This window comes from Lissotriton helveticus, chromosome 5_2 (assembly GCF_964261635.1).
Source record: "Lissotriton helveticus chromosome 5_2, aLisHel1.1, whole genome shotgun sequence".
Classification (NCBI taxonomy): Eukaryota; Metazoa; Chordata; class Amphibia; order Caudata; family Salamandridae; genus Lissotriton; species Lissotriton helveticus.
Genome location: NC_136066.1, coordinates 1,684,175 through 1,703,916, shown reverse-complemented (window position 1 = coordinate 1,703,916; position 19,742 = coordinate 1,684,175). Strand labels below are relative to the sequence as shown.

Sequence of the window (19,742 nt, the reverse complement as noted above, 5' to 3'; positions counted from 1 at the left end):
CGCATTATCAGGGATGAATATACAACAACTGGATTGGATGACTCTACACACACCACCACGATCGGCGAGTATGATATCTAGGGCAACTCGGTTCTGAAGGGTCATAAGTCGATCCGACTGAAGCTCGGTTGTCAAATTGCCAAGGGCTCCGGCCGTTTCAATCACGGCGGATTCAACTATCCTTGCTAATTGACGAATATTCCTGCTGTTCACCATAGGCCCCCAAAATGGCAGAAAACCCTTTGCAAAGTCAGCGAATTCCTGACTTGCGGTGTCGTCTTTACTCACGACACCCCTAGCTGTCCTTGTCCGATGGTAATCTGCTCTGGCCGTGTTATGTTATGTTATGTTATTATAGGTCTTCTATAGCGCGCGGCTACTCCAAAGGAGTGTCCCGGCGCTTTATGCTCCAGACCAAGAAAGAGAAAAGAAACATACCCCACATAACAGTAAAAAAAACAGAACAGCAAGGGCTGAATAGGGCATTGTAAGACTCTAGTCAGTAAAGAGCCAGGTCTTTAAGCTCTTCCTGAAAGCAAATAAGTTGGACATGGAACGCAAGGACAGAGGCAGAGAGTTCCAAAGCTGAGGGGCTAACAGCCTAAAGGATCGGCCTCCGATACGGGCTTTCTTTATGCGGGGGACTACTGCTAATGCCAATGACTCTGATCTTAAAGATCGTGCCGGCAGATAGAAAGCCATCCTCTTTTGTAAGTATTGGGCCCCCGCGCCATGCAAGGCTTTATGAGCCAATGTCATAGCCTTAAACATTAGCCGCTTCCGGATGGGGAGCCAATGTAGGGTTTGCAGTAGGTTAGACACCCTCACTCGTCGATGCAGGCCGAAGATGGCACGAGCGGCAGCATTCTGGGTCACCTGCATACGCTGTAAGAGGTATTCCGGCAGGCCCAGATACAAGATGTTAGCGTAATCGAGTCTAGACCCGATGAGGGCCTGAACAGTTATTCTCCTATGGTCCTCCGAGAGTAGCGGAAAAAACTTCCGCAACATCCTGAGGATACCGAAACATGTTCCTGTGAGGGTCAGCACCTGAGATTTGAGAGTAAGCCCATTGTCTATTTTAATTCCCAAGTTCTTGGCTGACTCAGAGGAGTTGGCTGGGGGGAACATGTCAGCCGGCCACCACCCCTGCCAGTCCGGTTCCGAGGGGCATCCGAAAAAAAGTATCTCGGACTTATCCGAGTTGCACTTGAGGCTGTTCAGTTGGAACCAGTTAAAAACAGCCCCAAGGCACTCACGGATACTATCACCCTCGAAATCTTCGCCCCTCCGGCAGGTGAAGAGAAGCTGGGTGTCGTCAGCGTAGGAAACGATCTGGGCCCCAAAGGATTCCACCAAAGCCGCCAAAGGGGTCATAAAGATGTTAAAAAGATTTGGGCTCAATACTGAGCCCTGAGGAACTCCGACTCCGTGTAGGTGGGAGGCAGCAGAAATGAGATGAAACATGTACCTGAGAAGTCAGGGGGCAACCACGTGTAGGCTTGGTCGTGGCAGACGAAATACGTGCCTTTGGCTGCTAAGAGTATAGGGGAAGTTCGGGAAGCGAACACATATGTTTCTGTGCAAATGCTCTTTCCTAACTGTGCCGTGGGATCCCTACCAATACCCTGTAAACATAAATGACCTCGGTGGGGCACTACCCAAACTGGGCGGGATTTCTTTGCTGCCTGGCTCTTGATCAGGTAAACCCCATGTTTGGTCACGTTCCAACGGGTGTAGGGACTGAGTTCATCTTTGGGGATTGTCAGATATGTGTCGATATCCCTACTCATATTTCTTATCCCTGCAATTAGTGCCTTGTTACTGGAATCGCTCTCAGTGGAACGGGTCGGGTATGGTTCTAGGGCGAATAGGAACATGGTCTGGAAAGCCCACAGAGAACCATAATAACTGAATGGCAGAATGAAGTATGGGATCCCCTTATCGGTTGTGTGTGGCATGAGTCCGCATATCCAACAGTTCGAGGTGTTCATTATGGACTGGTGTTGGTGTAGAAGTTGAATGAAAGAGTTATTTACAAATTCGAGTCTTCGGGCAGACTCGTGTTCAGGTAGAGGGTGAAAGTAGTGTGGAGAAATAGTAGGAGGAGGTGGTGGCTGGGTGTCATTCAAAAAGGTAACTTTAAATACGAATAGAGTATAACCAGTCAAAAACACAACTATGCTACATGACATTAAAACACATATCATCAGGAATCTTCTTTTGGACAGTATCGTGCATAACTGTTTTTCAAAGTTCGTGAGTCTGATAGGTCTCTCTACCCTAGGAAACTCCATCCTCTAGTTGCTGCCCGCGGTGGTAGATTGATTCTGCCAGGGAGCGCGCTCTGTTCAGTCCGGGGTAACTCCCGTGGACCAACCAGAACCGTGGACCTAAAACTTCCCCAGTTGCACTCCCCAGACTTCAACCGCGACCCTAGCAGCAGAACCGGATGGCGGTTCGAAAATCAAAAATGAGCAAGTTCCCTGGGACGAGAGAGCTGAAAAATCAAAAATAGTTCTTAGGGGAAAAGAAATTCACATTAGTTTGCATTTTTATTAGTCTCTTTGTCTAGACCTTAGGTTGTACCGTCGTTTCCCAGGTACGGTGTGCTCTTCAAACAATGTCTCGGGTACGGTAGTGTCCAATTGCATAGACGGTGACACAAGTCCTTGTAAAATATGATCACTCTCCTTTTCGGTACTAGTTTCTTTCAAACGTGCATCGCTGAAAGGGATGAAGCGAGGTACGGATTCTGTCTCGGAGTCGGCAAGTCCTTTATTGACCCACCGGTCGTATGGAAGGGGCAGAGGGACCCGTTTACAATGGGTCCCATGTACCCAGTTCTTTTTGCCTTCCACCCGAACAGCAGTTCTCGTGGAAAGAAGTACCAGGTGCGGTCCGGTCCACCTCGGTTGTTCGTTGTTGGTGCGCTGGAAGTTCCGCACCAGGACCCACGTGCCGGGTTCGATGAGGTGGCCTGGATCGTCAGAGGCTGGCGGAGAGGAACTGTGAACCTGTTGGTGTAAAACACGCAATTTAGTTGTCAATTCGCACAAATAGTCAAGCAGTACGGGGTGTTCTATTTCACTGAGTTTCTTTGGTCTTGGCACGCCCCAGACGTTGGCTGGGCGGCCAAACACTATTTCGTGGGGGCTAAGTCCTAATCTGGAATGGACAGTCATTCTGGTTGACAAGAGTGCTAGAGGCAAGGCGTCGGGCCATTTAAGACCTGTACTGGCTTGGATCTTGGCTAGTTTGAGTTTTAATGTGCCATTCTAGCACTCTACTAATCCAGCTGATTGGGGGTGATTTGCAGCGTGGAATTTTTGGTGTATGCCTAGACACTCACACACTCTCTTCATCACGCATCCTACGAATTCACTTCCATTATCACTCCAGACAATTCTAGGCATACCAAACCTCGGGAAGAACTCTTTGACAAGGGTTTTGGCAGTTGACAAGGCGGTATTGTCCTTAAGGGGGTACGCTTCCACCCACCTGGAGAAAGCGCAAACAACGACGAGCACATACTTCAGATTGTTGCACCTCTCCATGTGGATGAAATCGAGCTGCAAAACCTCGAACGGGTACGTTGGAGGCGCAAAATGACCAGCTGGAGTTGGGGTTCCCCTACCGGGATTGTACTTCAAACACACCATACAGTTTCTGACCACATTCTCTGCAGATTTTGGGATATTACTATTCTGCCATACTGGGGCCAATAGTTTACATATTCCTCTCGAACTGATGTGCGCAATTCCGTGAGCCATCGTTACTACTGCAAGTACGTATGCATTAGGTAATAGCCATCGCTGGTGTTCTGATAGTTCGACCCAACAACCATTCGCATCTAATCTACCTGTGCTTTGTCTCCATTCATTCACCTCGTTCTCAGTGGCCTCGGCTTGTATCGATTTCACGCTGTCGATGGTGTCCTCACACATTCCCACATCAGCAATCCATCTAGGGGGACCCACAACATACATTCGACTCATTGTGTTCCTTGCAGTTTCTTTCGCAACCTCGTCTGCAAATGCATTCCCGCGGCCAACATCATCCTGAATCTTTTTGTGTGCACTGCATTTTATGATGGCAACTTGTAGTGGCAAGGTCAGTGACTCAAGGAGCTCATTAACTAGCTGACCATGTTGTATCTTTGCACCATGTGACGTAAAGAACCCACGTTCACGCCACAATCTCCCAAAACTGAGCCACACCAAAGGCGTATTGGCTGTCAGTGTACACATTCACTCGCTTTCCTTTCGCCAACACACATGCTCTAGTAAGCGCAATCAGCTCTGCAGCTTGTGCAGAATTGTGGGAAATGCGCGCGGTCTCTATAATGGTGTGTAATGTCGTTACGGCATATGCTGTAGTCGTATCACCATTCGGCAACTTGAAGCATGAACCATCAACCCATAAAGTATCATTGCATTCGGGAAGGGGAGTGTCCTGTAAGTCTACTCTCCCTTTTGTCTCTTCTTCTGTCCTAAAGCAGCAGTCATGGTTATCAATTTTGTCTGTGTCTGTTTCTGTCGGGATGGGAAGTAGCATAGCGGGGTTGAGTGTATCACACCTCTTTATGTGGATGTGACTTGCTAGCAGTGTAAGTTCGTAACTGGATAGTCGAGCGCTAGTGAGGTGTTGTGTCTTTGTCCTATTTAGCAAAATGTCTACTGCATGCGGAACCATAACGATCAGAGTATTATTCATGACTAATCCAGCAGACTGTCGAATGCAGACAGCTGCTGCGGCGGTTGCTCTCAGACAACTTGGAAGGGCTTTAGCCACAGGATCTAGAGTTGCCGAAAAATACGCGCATGGGCGCTGTTTGTCCCCAAAGTATTGCGTTAAGACTGATAATGCACAACCTTCCTTTTCGTGGACATATAATGTAAAAGGCTTACTGTAGTTGGGGTTTCCCAACACAGGAGCCGAACACAATGCATCACGCAACTCGTGCAAAACTCGTCTGGCAATCTTCAGACCAGGGCATAGGATTGGGCGTGTCCTTACAGAGTAGTGTCAGCAAGGGTTTAGCTAGTAATGAGAAATTCGGTATCCATTGTCTACAGTACGATGTAATGCCCAAGAAGGCTCGAACCTCTCTCTGTGTCCTTGGGGCACTTAGTTCTGCGATTGCCTGTATTCTTTCTGGTGTCAGTCTCCTTCCCTCCTTCGATAAGATGTGACCTAAGTAGGTTACGTCTTGTCGACAAAATTGTAGTTTGGAAAGAGAGACTTTGTGCTTCATGTCACATAAGTGATGCAATAATGACAACGTGGCTTGCTTGCAAATTTCTTCAGTGTCTGCAGCGATCAGCAGATCGTCTACGTACTGAATCAAAGTTGACCCATCTGGCAGCACAATTGTGTCTAGTTGTGTTTTCAGAGCCTAACTGAATATTGATGGGCTTTCGCAGTAGCCTTGAGGAGCGCACTTGAAGCGGAAGCTTCGTCCTCCTAAATTGAAGCCGAAAAGGTCTCTACTCTCTTCAGCAATCGGGATGCTGAAGAAAGCGTTCTTCAGGTCAATCACCGAGAACCAAGCTGCTGAAGCTGGAACCATTGTCAATAAAGCAGTAATGTCGGGGACAACTGGAAACTGTGGGATAACTACCTTATTTACTTCTCTGAGGTCAATCACAAACCTATACACAGGGGGCTGTGAAGGATCAGTACGTTTTAAGACTGGCAAAACTGGACTGTTACAAACGTTACCTGTTGTTTCTTCGATAACATCTTTATCGATCAGATCATAAACGATCGTTAACAACGCCTTTTCGCATTCGCTAGATATTTTGTATTGGGGAATACGTGGCAACCTAACGTTGGCTTTCAAAGTTATGACATACGGTGCTATCTCCAAACGACCGACATCATTAGAACCATTAGCCCAAAGTATATCAGGAAGTGATAACAATTCAGTTGGAATATTTTCCTTTGACAAATACATTGGAGAAATGACTTTCTTACCTAAAGTAAGTTGTACTCCCAAGGGGGAACAGTATAGAGTTGCATATAACCTTTTTAGCAAATCCAAACCTAACAAATTTTCACCGCAACCTGTCGTAAGAATGAGGGGTGCTTCCAACTCGCATGGGCCAACAGAAAGTAATATAGGACTAGAGATCGGGTTTCTAACAGGGGCGCCAGAGAAACCTACTGAGACATTCATTTCGCCAGACAAAGGTGCGCCAGGAAGTTTCGAGTGCATAATAGAACTTTTTGTAGCACCAGTATCCAGCAGAAATGGCTCTGACACTCCTGATGTAATTACCTCGACATAAGGTCCATTCTGATCTACTGGAACTGAAACAACTCCCTCTCTTTGTCCATGGCTGTCCTAGCAATCGTTACCCTCATTTTCGTGTTCGGTGTAATAGTCGTCAGCATAGTACTGAGCTGACTTAGACGATGCATTATTCTGTTGGTCAAAGCTATTCATGGAATTCTGAGGCGGAAAAGAAGCTGTGTTCTGGGAGAAATTTCCACGGCCCCTACCTCTAGGGGCATGTTGAACACCTCTTCCCCTTACACCTGAAACACCGTTCAAGCGTCGCGCAAGAGCCGGACAATTACTTTTGAAGTGACCCTCTTCCTTGCAATACGCACATTGATTCGGGCCATACGGAACACGCTGATGGGGAAACTCGTTTACTTGTGTGTTTCTCGAATACTGCTGTTGTTGCTGATAATTGGGCTGACTAGCCATACGAGGCGGATAGGCCTGTTGGAGAAGAACTTTCGTTTTTAAATCTTTCGTCTTTTTGTCTGCCTTATCTAGCTCGTCTTTGCGCCTATTTTCATAGTACTGGGCTGTTGCTAAAATCTGCGCTGACGTGGAGACAGCCCAAGCACTTTCTGAATCTTTTAGTTTAGTACACAGTTCAGGAAGCAAATTATGTACAAATTTGCCTACGAACAGTCTTTGGCCACCCTCGGTAGCCATATCCTGACCACTATGGTCGGTGAAAGTTTCCTCAAATCTCGTGAAAAAGTCAGACACATTCTCATCTTTCTTTTGCTTGCACGCAGAGAGTTTGTCCCAGTTTACGCGTACTTCAGGCATTATTGTCTTCATGTACGCTATAATTCTACCTGGAAGTTCAGCTATTAACGGCTCAGGTTTAAAACCACCGACTTGTCTAGCATCTGTAGTTGTAATGTTCGCCCACGAGTCACCTAATTCTTGGTCATGATCCGTATGACGGATTTTACTCCATAAAGGATGGGGAACAACGTTCCCAAACAACATGTCTATATCCGCTAAATTCATTATACATGAGCTTGCAGTTTGCGACAACTCCTTATAATACCCAGTCGGGTTTTTACGGGGATCGGGTAGTGTCTGCTTGAGTGCTAAAACTTCGGATCTTTTCCAGGGGACATGTACCCATACACGCTGGAAATGAGGCGGAATTGGCGGTACTGCATTTGCATCGCCTTCCCTCCAAACCGGAGGAACCTCTCTCATGGGGTACTGCCTCGCTCTTTTCCTACTAGATATACCACATTCAGATGATGACCCAGAATTACCACCCGTACTTCGATGTGATAATAATATCTCAACTGCTTTTTCAACATCGGGACCTACGATCATACCCTCCCCAAATTTAAATCGTACACTACACAACTCTTGCTGGTTGCTCTTCTGACCATTATCTTCCAAATCCTCACACAGAAAAACACACATCTGCTCAAAGACGTATCTTTGCGTTGGTTCATCCCATTGACGGAAGACGTTCATGACAGACTCTACATCATATCTCGCTGTATCCATAGCCCAATTCCGTGCTAACTTATTCAATGACTCCCTTTCCTGATAATCAGGCATTTGGCTTCGTAATTGTCTTCGTTCCGTATTAGGGGTCGTTTTAGGCGAAAAAGTGGTGAAGGAAAGTTAGTAACAATGCTGGCCATTTTATGCCAGACGGAAAGTGGAGGAATAACTGGTGGTAGAATAGAGTCACGCAAGGCAGAAACAGAAACATTCGTAGAACGAGTATCAGAGAAAATAGAAGGTGCGCTAGGCGAAGTTGTAGAAGGAACAGTAGGAGAAGTAGATGTGATCGGTGAGCCTTGAGGAGGCTGCACCAGAGAAACAGGAGCCAGCTGAAGAACAGCTGGTGGGTGCTGTGAAGGAGCCGGTATAACAGCTACCAGAGGTGCAACTAAAGGTTGCGGAGGTGCTGTGGCATTTTGTGCATAGGGCGGTGGCGAACTTAGCAAATGTGCCATCAATGGATCTTTTTCACGCTCTTTTACTGTTTCTCGCTGAAGAGATGGTAAAACAGGATAGCATTTATCTATTGCCATTTTACGTTGCCTGTGCAACTGCTCACTCATTTGATCTTCTTCGTTGTCTTTTAAATTTTATCGCGGCTTGCATTACCGAAATACCTCTTTCTCTCTTATTTTTCTTTTCTAATTTAATTTCCTTTTGTTTGGCCTCTTTACGCCATAAGCGGAAAGAGTCAAACATCGCCGGCCGGGCTTTCTTCTTGAACAATTTGACCTCTAAATTATCTAAAATTTCTGAGTCAAAACTACCATATTGGGGCCATTTTAAAACACCATCCTTGCGGGTGTATTTTATCCATGCTTCATTATATGTGATAGGACCTACGCCGTGCTGTACATAGAGCTCATACGTTGGAGTTCCAATTGGAGGAACCGGACAAGAATCCTCTAATCGGGAGTCCTTACTACAACCAAGACAAAACAAGTTTCCAAGTCTGCTAAAACCAGGCATCTTCGCTCACTAGTCTAGCTTCAAACTTCAAAGGATGATCTATTACGATACTTCTCGTGAATACACGAGTCCTTCGGCTTTGGGGCTTGCAAGTACCAAATTAAAGCGTATCTCAAGGATACCAAAAACAAAGGACAAACTAAGGACTGGGAGACGCTCCACTTATACTTAACTGAAGTATTCGAAGATCTGTGACATCGCTAGAAGACTCGTCTATCGTTTCGCTCTACCAAGGATCACTGGGTCCAAAACAAGGCGATAGTCAGGGCAGCAGTCCTTCGTAGCCGTCGGGACGCGGGGAACCTCGCAGCAAAGACCTTCGGAACCACGTCGACATACAGGGGTCGCTGGAGTGGCTGGCCGTCCTCTGGAATTTTCACACGAAGCTCCTCACGAACATCTGGCTTGGACCGTCGCCGCTTGATATCGCCCCGAGTTGGGCGCCAACTGAGGTAACGGGTTTTTAGGAACCCGTTGGTGCCAGGGGATAACACCCGAAGTTCTCCCTTGTTCCGGACCACAGAAACACGGAGTCTTCTAGTCGCAGTCAAAGATCAAGTTTTATTGGTAGCTACCAAGTAACACGTGTCCCAGAAGTACACCACACGGATAGTAGGTTCTCGGGAGACTGTTCGTTTTTACAGAACCAGCCTTCTCCTTATATACAAACATAATAGCTTCGAGCAAGAATTCTTGAGTTTATGATATGGCTATACACATATTTCTACAATAATACAAAGAGCGGAGTCATGTAAGCAAGCCCACATTTTAGATGTCCAGTTCGTTGATAGATTACCCAGTTAGGCCCGGAACTCCCATCAGATATCGATGAAACCTCAATAAAGAAGGGCACCTCCTAGTCATAAAACTGGCCATAAACAAGGAACGTGGACAGGTGCATGTTTGCAGAAAGCATGGTCTGTATGTAGTGAATGGTTTGTGGAATGTTATGCATTGATGCTATCGTATTCGGCCACTGGGCGAGGAGCTGCCCAAAAAGGTCTGGCTGAAGGCAGTGGAGTCAGTTGGGACAGGTCAGGGGGAAGTCAGGGAAGGTGGACGTGTCCTTTTGGATCAAGCTCGACCTTTAATTGACTTATCATGAGGGCAAGGTACAAGATGGATGCTGCTTACAAAATGGAGTTTAAAGGGTCGGAACGGAAACTATGATTTAGGGGTGTTCGCAACCTTCGATTATGATGCAAATGCATAGGAATGATGTCCTAATCATTATCGGTCTGTTGACACCAAATTAGTCATGGTACGTTGATATTTTGTGACACGGGTATTGGACCTCGATATCGGGATAACAACAGGGTCCAGATTTTCAGAACCACAGTCCATGGCCGATCTCAGCTTCCGGGTCTGCCACCTCTAATCACTGAGCCACGCTTCTCCACATGAGTGACCACCCTGTGCAAACAGGTACCATCCAGCCCTCGACGTCTGCTTTGTTGCAGTTCCCGCCGGAACTCGAGCGACAGAGATCGACGAGATCAAGCTTGCCTGCCTTCTAACAGCCCGATCCACAGTCCCTGCAGAGCTGAGACCCGTGGAGGCGACCGGAAGCGTGGGGCACGCCATCTTGGAAAGACCACGAGACGCTGACCGTGCAGCCCACGAGTGACCCTTGAAGCTGTACACCGGGGTTTGAGAAGCCCCAACCCTGAGCCACTCTTGCACCGAAGTTCAGCCCTCCACACTCGATGAGTGCTGCGTGGGGCCCTTCTGCTTCTTTTGGCTCAACGCGTTGGCCCGGTCACTTGCCAGCCAGCTTGTGGCCCCTGTGCCGACGAAACTTGAAAAACGACTTGCGATTCTGGTTGCTCCAGATTTGCACCAGCTCCCCTGAAAAGGAGCCCCCACTCTGACCCTCCTGGTCCGAGTGAGAAGCAATCTTCCGGTTCCGCGTGGATTGCTTTTGCCAAGTGTTGTTTGCTCCAATCTTGAAGCCGACAGCGCCGACGGCGAGAGCCTGCGTGGGACAGATCGTGACCTGCTCCTGGACTTCGTAGATGCCCCAGAGCCCACGTGACAGCGGAGAGAAGCTCCTCGACAACCACCTGATTGCGCCCGACATTGCCTGGTTCCGTCCTGGTTCCACCCTGGTCACTGCTGAGTGACCCAGACTCTGTCCCCTCTGCTTTCAGGTACTTTTCGACTTCGATCCACTCTTGGATCCCACCGGACACTTCTCCTTCACAGCGCCTGCAACCTCTTCAGCTCCAAGCACCAAGAATCAGCGTGACGAAACCCGACACTACTTCGACCCTGTGCACCCGCTTCCTGTGGGTGAGGTAACATTGCAACGCCGGTGTTCCCACACTGGTACACACCTCTAGGGTCTGTGTCTTAAGTTTTGTCCCTCTAGGTTCAGCGGAAGTGTCCTTAAACTCTATTTGTGTAACTTTTACGCACCATTGACTAACATTGGTGCATGCGTGCGCTTTCAGCGCTGCACCCGAATCCTGCGGGTTTTTCCCGACTTCAGCATTGCTTGTCCCGACTGCTCTTAGCGATGCCCTAGGCCTAACCACTGTTCGATTGGTATCTTTATACCACTTGTTTAGTATATGGTCTGAGTGGCCCCTCGCCCTCATCCATATTTGTGCAACTTTGTGTGTTATACTGTGCTTTTGATTTAACGCTTGTGCCCCTTTATTCATAAAGAGTACTGGGGATTATTGTGAGTAATAAATACATATATTTTATAATATATACTTGTGTGGTGTCCTTTCATTTGATATTACAGGATTGTGATTGGTAAAACAGCTCGCTTAACACGACCTCTTGAGTTAAGCCTTTAAGGCTGCTTAGTCTATGCTACCCTTAAGATAGCTTGTCTATAAGGTTGACTTACAACCAGACACCATAAGGGGATATTTGGACTGATACAAGGTGGTTCCAGAATTGGAAACATCATATATCAGGCCAACTTCTCACATTGGTGAGCAGCGGTGCGGATTTGAGCTTGCTGTTTGTTTTACCATTGAAATCTTTTATCAAATTGAAAGATCACATCAAGTACCTTAGGTACATATAAATCAAAAGCTTAGCATATTAAGTTCTACTGAACTTAGTAGTTGTAGATTAAAGGGATTAGCACACCCTGACTACAACTCACTAGCAAGGTACAGTAGGGAAACAGTTAGTGTAGGTAAGTGCACCACTTACACCTCACTAGCAGTCATGTCTGGCACAGGTGAAGCTTCAGGCTCTCTGTCTGTGACAGTTGACCTTACCAAGGCAACTTCCAGCTATGACAAACTTAGCCACAAAGACTTGTGTGCCTTGTGCATATCAAGAGGGCTAAAAAGGGGCAGAAGTCCCACCATTCCAACTCTGATAGCCATTCTAGAACAGGATGACTTAGCTAAGGCAAGTGTAGTTCCCTTAGAGTCAGGAGATGGAGTGAACCCCCCTGTAACTGATAACCCTCCAGAGGAAGAAGAAGAAGAAGAGGAGGAGGAGGAGGAGGAGGAGGAGGAGGACTCAGAAGTAGAGGACACAGAAAATCAGGATCAGAGGGGTAACCAGGTCATAGTTGCCAGGCTTAACCAGGCCAACTTAGACCTACTGGGAAATGGAGAGGGCCAGCACCTCCCCAGATCCAACCATGTCATTCTCCCAGGCAACAGAAGAGTGAGATCTCCCTCAGGGGACTCTCATATTTCTAGTGCCTCAAGGGAATCACAGAGAGGCATGACTGCCTCTCAGAAGATAGAACATAGGGCCAGAATGAGGGCTGTCAAACTCCAAATAGAGAGGGAGGAGGTAGCCTTGGCTCAAGCTAGACTTGCCTTGGCAAGAGAGCAAAAGTTGTGTGGCTTAGATGCCACTGGTGGCAGCAATATTCCTAGAGAAAAAGTCAGGAGCTATGATAATAGAAACCTGACAAAAATTGTGCCCCCCTACATGGAAGGGGATGACATCCACAAATGGATGACTGCACTTGAGAGAGCCTGCATGGTACAGCAGGTTCCTCAGGATCAGTAGGCTGCAATTTTGTGGTACTCCTTTTCTGAGAAAGGGAGGGACAGGCTCCTCACAGTTAGACCTGAGGATGCCAAAAACTACTCTGTCCTGAAGAGTGCTCTTATTGAAGGGTTTGGCCTAACCACTGAGCAATACAGGTTGTTGTTCAGAGACACCCAAAAAGCACAGACTCAAGACTGGACTGATTTCGTTGAGTGTGCCACTAAGGCTTTGGAGGGTTGGTTGCAGGGAAGTAAAGTTTCAGACTATACAGGATTGTACAATCTTATCATGAGAGAACAGATCCTTAATAACTGTACAAACCAGCTGTTGCATCAATACCTTATTGACTCTGATCTGACCTCTCCCCAAGAATTGGGAAAGAAGGCAGACAAATGGGTCAGAACAAGGATTAAGCAGAAACCCCAGAACCAAGGTGGTGACCAGAAGAAAACAGACCAGAAGGGTGGTAATCAGAAAGATAAAGAAAAGGACCAGAAGTCTTCAGGCCCCCAAACTAATAATGAGGGTGGTTCCCAAAATGGTAACAAGAAAAAGGACGGCCCAAAGAAACCTTGGTGTAATACCTGCAAATCAGTTTCACACTGGGGCAGTGAATGCACCAAGAAAAATCCAGTCCCCACCACTAGCTCCTAAAGCACCTGCACCCCCTAGTACAGTTAACAGTGGTGGAACACAGCCAAAGGGTTTAGTAGGGTTAACCCTGGGTACTGAGGTAGGATCTGGCCTAGTCCGAATCCCTACTCAGGCAGTTCTCCTATATGATGTGGACCTATCTTTGTCCACTACAGTGAGTCCCAGTAACCTGGGCAAATATAGGCAGACGCCTTTGATAAATGAGAAACTGGCTCAGGCCTACAGGGACACATGTGCCAGTGTCAAAATGGTGACACCTGACTTTGTGGACCCTGGACAGATTGTACTAGGTGAAAGTTACCTATTGACCAATGCAAGCAACTCCACTACTACACATAGTGTAGCAGTTGTGAACTTCGCCTGGGGAGGGGTAGATGGCCTAAAGAAAGTTGTTGTGAGTGCAGACCTTCCAGTAGACTGTCTGTTAGGCAATGATCTTGAAAGCTCAGTTTGGTCAGAAGTGGAGTACAGGACTCATGCAGAAATGCTAGGGATTTCAGCACATGTCCTTGCAGTGACAAGGACTCAGGCTAAGAAGTGCCTTCCTGAACCAGTGGTGGATCTTGGAACAATAGACCAACCACAACCCAAGAGAAGGAGCAAAAGGGTTAAGGCTTTGCCTTCCCCCTTGCCCCAGGTTGAGGATCAGATTTCAGAGGAATCTGATTCTGCAGTCCAAGAAGAGACTGTCTCTGAGGAACTTGAGCCTGATCAGGTTGAGTTTCTGGGGACAGGGGGACCCTCAAGGGCAGACCTGAGGCAGGCTCAATTAGATTGCCCTTCACTTGAACCCCCTCAGACAGCAAGCTGCTGCTGAGGCTGCAGGGAATGCCCAAGGTACCCATAGTGTGTATTGGGATGACGGACTCCTTTACTCAGAGGCTAGAGACCCCAAGCCTGGTACAAGCAGGAGGTTGGTCATACCTTTGAAGTTTAGGGGTTTCCTTCTTACCTTGGCCCATGATATTCCCCTTGCAGGACACTTAGGCCAGAACAAAACGTGGGACAGGCTTGTTTCACACTTTCACTGGCCTCATATGTCAGAAAATGTCAAGGAGTTTTGTCGCTCCTGTGTCACTTGCCAAGCCAGTGGTAAGTCAGGTGGCACAACAAAGGCCCTCTACATACCACTACCTGTGGTTGGGGTACCCTTTGAAAGAGTTGGAATAGATATTGTGGGTCCCATGGATCCTCAAACAGCATCTGGGAACAGATTTATACTCGTGGTAGTGGATCATGCCACCAGGTATCCAGAAGCTATTCCCCTGAGGACCACCACAGCACCTGTGGTGGCAAAAGCCCTCATTGCAGTTTTCTCAAGAGTGGGCTTTCCAAAGGAGGTATTGTCAGACAGAGGTACTAACTTCATGTCTAGCTATTTAAAAGCAATGTGGAAGGAATGTGGAGTAAACTACAAGTTTACCACACCCTATCACCCACAGTGCAATGGGCTTGTGGAGAGATTCAACAAGACCCTCAAGGGAATGATAAAAGGTTTACCAGAGAAGCTTAGGCGGAAATGGGACATCCTTTTACCCTGCTTGCTCTTTGCTTACAGAGAGGTCCCACAGAAGGGGGTTGGCTACAGCCCTTTTGAACTTTTGTTTGGCCACCCTGTGAGGGGTCCACTATGTTTGGTGAAGGAAGGATGGGAGTTACCTCTCAAAAAGCCTAAGCTAGATGTGGTGGACTATGTACTTGGTCTCCGCTCCCGGATGGCTGAATACATGGAGAGAGCATCCAAAAACCTGGTGGCCAGTCAAGAATTACAGAAAGCTTGGCATGACCAAAAGGCTGTTCTGGTTGAGTTCCAGCCAGGGCAGAAGGTGTGGGTGTTGGAGCCAGTGGCCCCAGCAGCACTCCAGGACAAATGGACTGGACCCTACCCTATCATTGAGAAAAAGGGAGAAGTCACCTACTTGGTTGACTTTGGAACCCCTAGGAGCCCCCACAGGGTGCTCCATGTAAATCGTTTGAAAGCATTTGTGGACAGGGAGGACATGAGCTTGCTCATGGCCTCCGATGGGGAACAGGAGGAAGAGAGTGACCCTCTCCCAGACCTACTTTCCCAGAACCCTGATGATGGTTCAGTTGATGGAGTAGCCTTGGCAGGCAGCCTCACTGACCAGCAACAGATGGACTGCAGACAGGTTTTGCAAGCCCACAGACATTTGTTTTCACTCACACCCAGTCAAACTAACTGGTGCACCCATGAGGTGGACACTGGTAAAAGAATAAAATCTACAGGCAACCTGACCATGTCAGGGATTGTATAAAGGCTGAGGTGCAAAAGATGTTGGAGCTTGGAGTGATTGAGCCATCAGAGAGCCCATGGGCCAGCCCAGTGGTCCTTGTGCCAAAACCTCAAACCCAAGATGGAAAGAGAGAAATGAGGTTTTGTGTGGACTACAGAGGTCTCAATGCTGTCACTAGGACAGATGCACATCCCATTCCAAGAGCAGATGAGCTCATTGATAGATTGGCTTCTGCCAAGTTTCTGAGCACATTTGATTTGACAGCTGGCTACTGGCAGATCAGACTAGCTGAAGAGTCAAAAGCCAAGACAACATTCTCTACCCCTAGTGGACATTATCAGTTTGTGGTAATGCCATTTGGTTTGAAGAATGCTACTGCCACTTTCCAAAGGTTGGTGAACCAAGTCCTTGCTGGGTTGGATGACTTTTGTGCAGCATGTCTAGATGATATTGCTGTCTTTAGCTCCACCTGGGAGGATCACCTGATCCACCTGAAGAAAGTTCTTGAGGCCCTGCAAAAGGCAAGCCTGACTATCAAGGCTACCAAAAGTGCCAGATAGGGCAGAGTAAGGTTGTATACCTGGGCCACCTAGTAGGTGGGGGTCAGGTTCAGCCACTGGAGAGCAAAATCCAGACCATACAGTACTGGGCTCCTCCAGTTACCCAGACACAAGTCAGAGCCTTCTTGGGCCTGACTGGGTATTACAGAAAGTTTGTGAAAAACTATGGGTCCATTGTGACACCATTAAATGACTTGACATCCAAGAAGATGCCAAAAAAGGTTCAGTGGACAGTTAGCTGTCAAAAGGCATTTGATGACCTGAAGAAGGCCATGTGCTCTGCACCTATCCTGAAGAGTCCTGACTACTCCAAACAGTTCATTGTACAGACAGATGCTTCTGAGTTGGGGGTGGGAGCTGTGCTCTCACAACTTAATCAAGATGGTCAAGACCAGCCCATTGCTTTCATTAGCAGAAGGCTGACCCCCAGGGAGAAACGTTGGTCAGCCATTGAGAGGGAGGCCTTTGCTGTGGTTTGGGCCCTGAAGAAGTTGAGGTCCTACTTGTTTGGAACTCACTTCCTAGTTCAGACCGATCATAAGCCCCTCTTGTGGCTAAATCAGATGAAGGGTGAAAATCCCAAACTGCTCAGGTGGTCCATTTCCCCACAGGGGATGGACTTTACAGTGGAGCACCGCCCAGGGACTGACCATGGTAATGCAGATGGTCTCTCCAGGTACTTCCACTTAGAACATGAAGACTTATCTGGTCAAGGTTAGTTTAATGTCCCTGCGTTGGGGGGGGGGGGTTGTGTAGGAGAGTAGGGTCTGCTATCCTATGGTCACCCCAAATTTTTGCTTTTTGCTTCACTGGTTTTCGACTACTGAGGCTGTGGGCCTGCTAATCAGACCCCCAGCCTGCTGTTCTCTCTCTAACTTATTAATACATGTGCTATAGGTACATACCACAATTGGAAATGGACTCCTTGTCAGCCCCTGTACCATGCCTATAGGTGCTCAGGGCATAGGTGCCACCAAGGCCTACCAGGGGCTGCAGCATATCTTTTGCCACCCCTGGCTGGTTCTTACATTGACACAACTGGCTGATCACTCAGCTGGGGCAAGGTGGTGTAATCACCCCTTGCTTAGATATAGTATACCTATGTCTAAACCTATATCTGGACACATATAAACCTGTGAGCCACTCCTATGGAAGGCCTCATCAATCCTGGGGGCAGAGTGCGTGGTTTAATGTGAGATGGAGCTCTAGCATGAGCTGAGCCTGTCTGCAGCCGTCGGGAACAAATCCCTAAGCTGTTTCAGGATAATGCCATCCCATATACTCTTAAGTGCATTATAATCCTCGCGGTTATATAGCAACTTTGGTTTGGCTTTATCAAAACATGTCGTGTAAAGTGTCATACGATTTGGAATACTATCCCCTCGCCAGTTCTGGCGACGGGGATAGCATTCCACCCCTCTAGAGGGGTAAGACATGTTACTTTACTTAAATGCGGTTAATTTCTAAAAGGGCCTCAGATCCACAAGATGGATGCTTCTGCCACAGACACAAGTCTGACCCCCTGTAGTTGACCGAAACTCAGCCAAGGGGATCTGGACAAAGGGTTTCCTGTCGCAGGGAGGTGTCACACCCCCCCAGACAGGAGATAGTGGATTGTAGCAGGGAGGTTTGAAAGAAACCAGACACTGCTTGGGGCGCACAAGGCTGCCCCTTGCATAATACGGCCAAACCGGTTCTGGGGCACTCCAGCCCTCGTGCCAGGGCGGCCTGGATCAAAGGAAGGGGGTGTATCCACCCACTTCCTGGGTCCCACCCATAGGAGGGGACCTAGCAGGTAATCCAGCCCCCTAAATTAGTATAAGACTGGGAGCAGTGCCAAAGCACTTCAGATTATCCTGATGAAACATAAGAAACGAAACTCTGGACCCTTCGACATCCTACTCAAAGTAGAAGACTGAAGAATCTCCCTTGTGGTCAAGGAGTGACCACCCTGTGCAAACAGGCACCATCCAGCCCTCGACGTCTGCTTTGTTGCAGTTCCCGCCGGAACTTGAGCGACAGAGATCGACGAGATCAAGCTTGCCTGCCTTCTAACAGCCCGATCCACAGTCCCTGCAGAGCTGAGACCCGTGGAGGCGACCGGAAGCGTGGAGCACGCCATCTTGGAAAGACCACGAGACGCTGACCGTGCAGCCCACGAGTGACCCTTGAAGCTGTACACCGGGGTTTGAGAAGCCCCAACCCTGAGCCACTCTTGCACCGAAGTTCAGCCCTCCACACTCGACGAGTGCTGCGTGGGGCCCTTCTGCTTCTTTTGGCTCAATGCGTTGGCCCGGTCACTTGCCAGCCGGCTTGTGGCCCCTGTGCCGACGAAACTTGAAAAACGACTTGCGATTCTAGTTGCTCCAGATTTGCACCAGCTCCCCTGAAAAGGAGCCCCCACTCTGACCCTCCTGGTCCGAGTGAGAAGCAATCTTCCGGTTCCGCGTGGATTGCTTTTGCCAAGTGTTGTTTGCTCCAATCTTGAAGCCGACAGCGCCGACGGCAAGAGCCTGCGTGGGACAGATCGTGACCTGCTCCTGGACTTCGTAGATGCCCCAGAGCCCACGAGACAGCGGAGAGAAGCTCCTCGACAACCACCTGATTGCGCCCGACATTGCCTGGTTCCGTCCTGGTTCCACCCTGGTCACTGCTGAGTGACCCAGACTCTGTCCCCTCTGCTTTCAGGTACTTTTCGACTTCGATCCACTCTTGGATCCCACCGGACACTTCTCCTTCACAGCGCCTGCAGCCTCTTCTGCTCCAAGCACCAAGAATCAGCGTGACAAAACCCGACACTACTTCGACCCTGTGCACCCGCTTCCTGTGGGTGAGGTAACATTGCAACGCCGGTGTTCCCACACTGGTACACACCTCTAGGGTCTGTGTCTTAAGTTTTGTCCCTCTAGGTTCAGCGGAAGTGTCCTTAAACTCTATTTGTGTAACTTTTACGCACCATTGACTAACATTGGTGCATGCGTGCGCTTTCAGCGCTGCACCCGAATCCCGCGGGCTTTTCCCGACTTCAGCATTGCTTGTCCCGACTGCTCCCAGCGATTCCCTGGGCCCTAGGCCTAACCACTGTTCGATTGGTATCTCTTATACCACTTGTTTAGTATATGGTCTGAGTGGCCTCTCGCCCTCATCCATATTTGTGCAACTTTGTATGTTATACTGTGCTTTTGATTTAACGCTTGTGCCCCTTTATTCATAAAGAATACTGGGGATTGTTTTTAGTAATAAACACATATATTTTTATAATATATACTTGTGTGGTGTCATTTCATTTGATATTACAGGATTGTGATTGGTAAAACAGCTCACTTAACACGACCTCTTGAGTTAAGCCTTTAAGGCTGCTTAGTCTATGCTACCCTTAAGATAGCTTGTCTATAAGGTTGACTTACAACCAGACACCATAAGGGGATATTTGGACTGATACAAGGTGGTTCCAGAATTGGAAACATCATATATCAGGCCAACTTCTCACACTAACTCCTTGTATTCAGTGTTTTTGTAAAAAGGAATGTATTCATG

At 48.0% G+C, this 19,742-nt stretch overlaps 1 protein-coding gene across 1 annotated transcript in view; it reads left to right on the top strand.

Annotated features, from left to right (window-relative positions):
* Nucleotides 1–19,742, top strand: part of PKN3 (protein kinase N3) — a 335,392-nt gene that overhangs the window by 243,376 nt on the left and 72,274 nt on the right. The window lies entirely within an intron of this gene.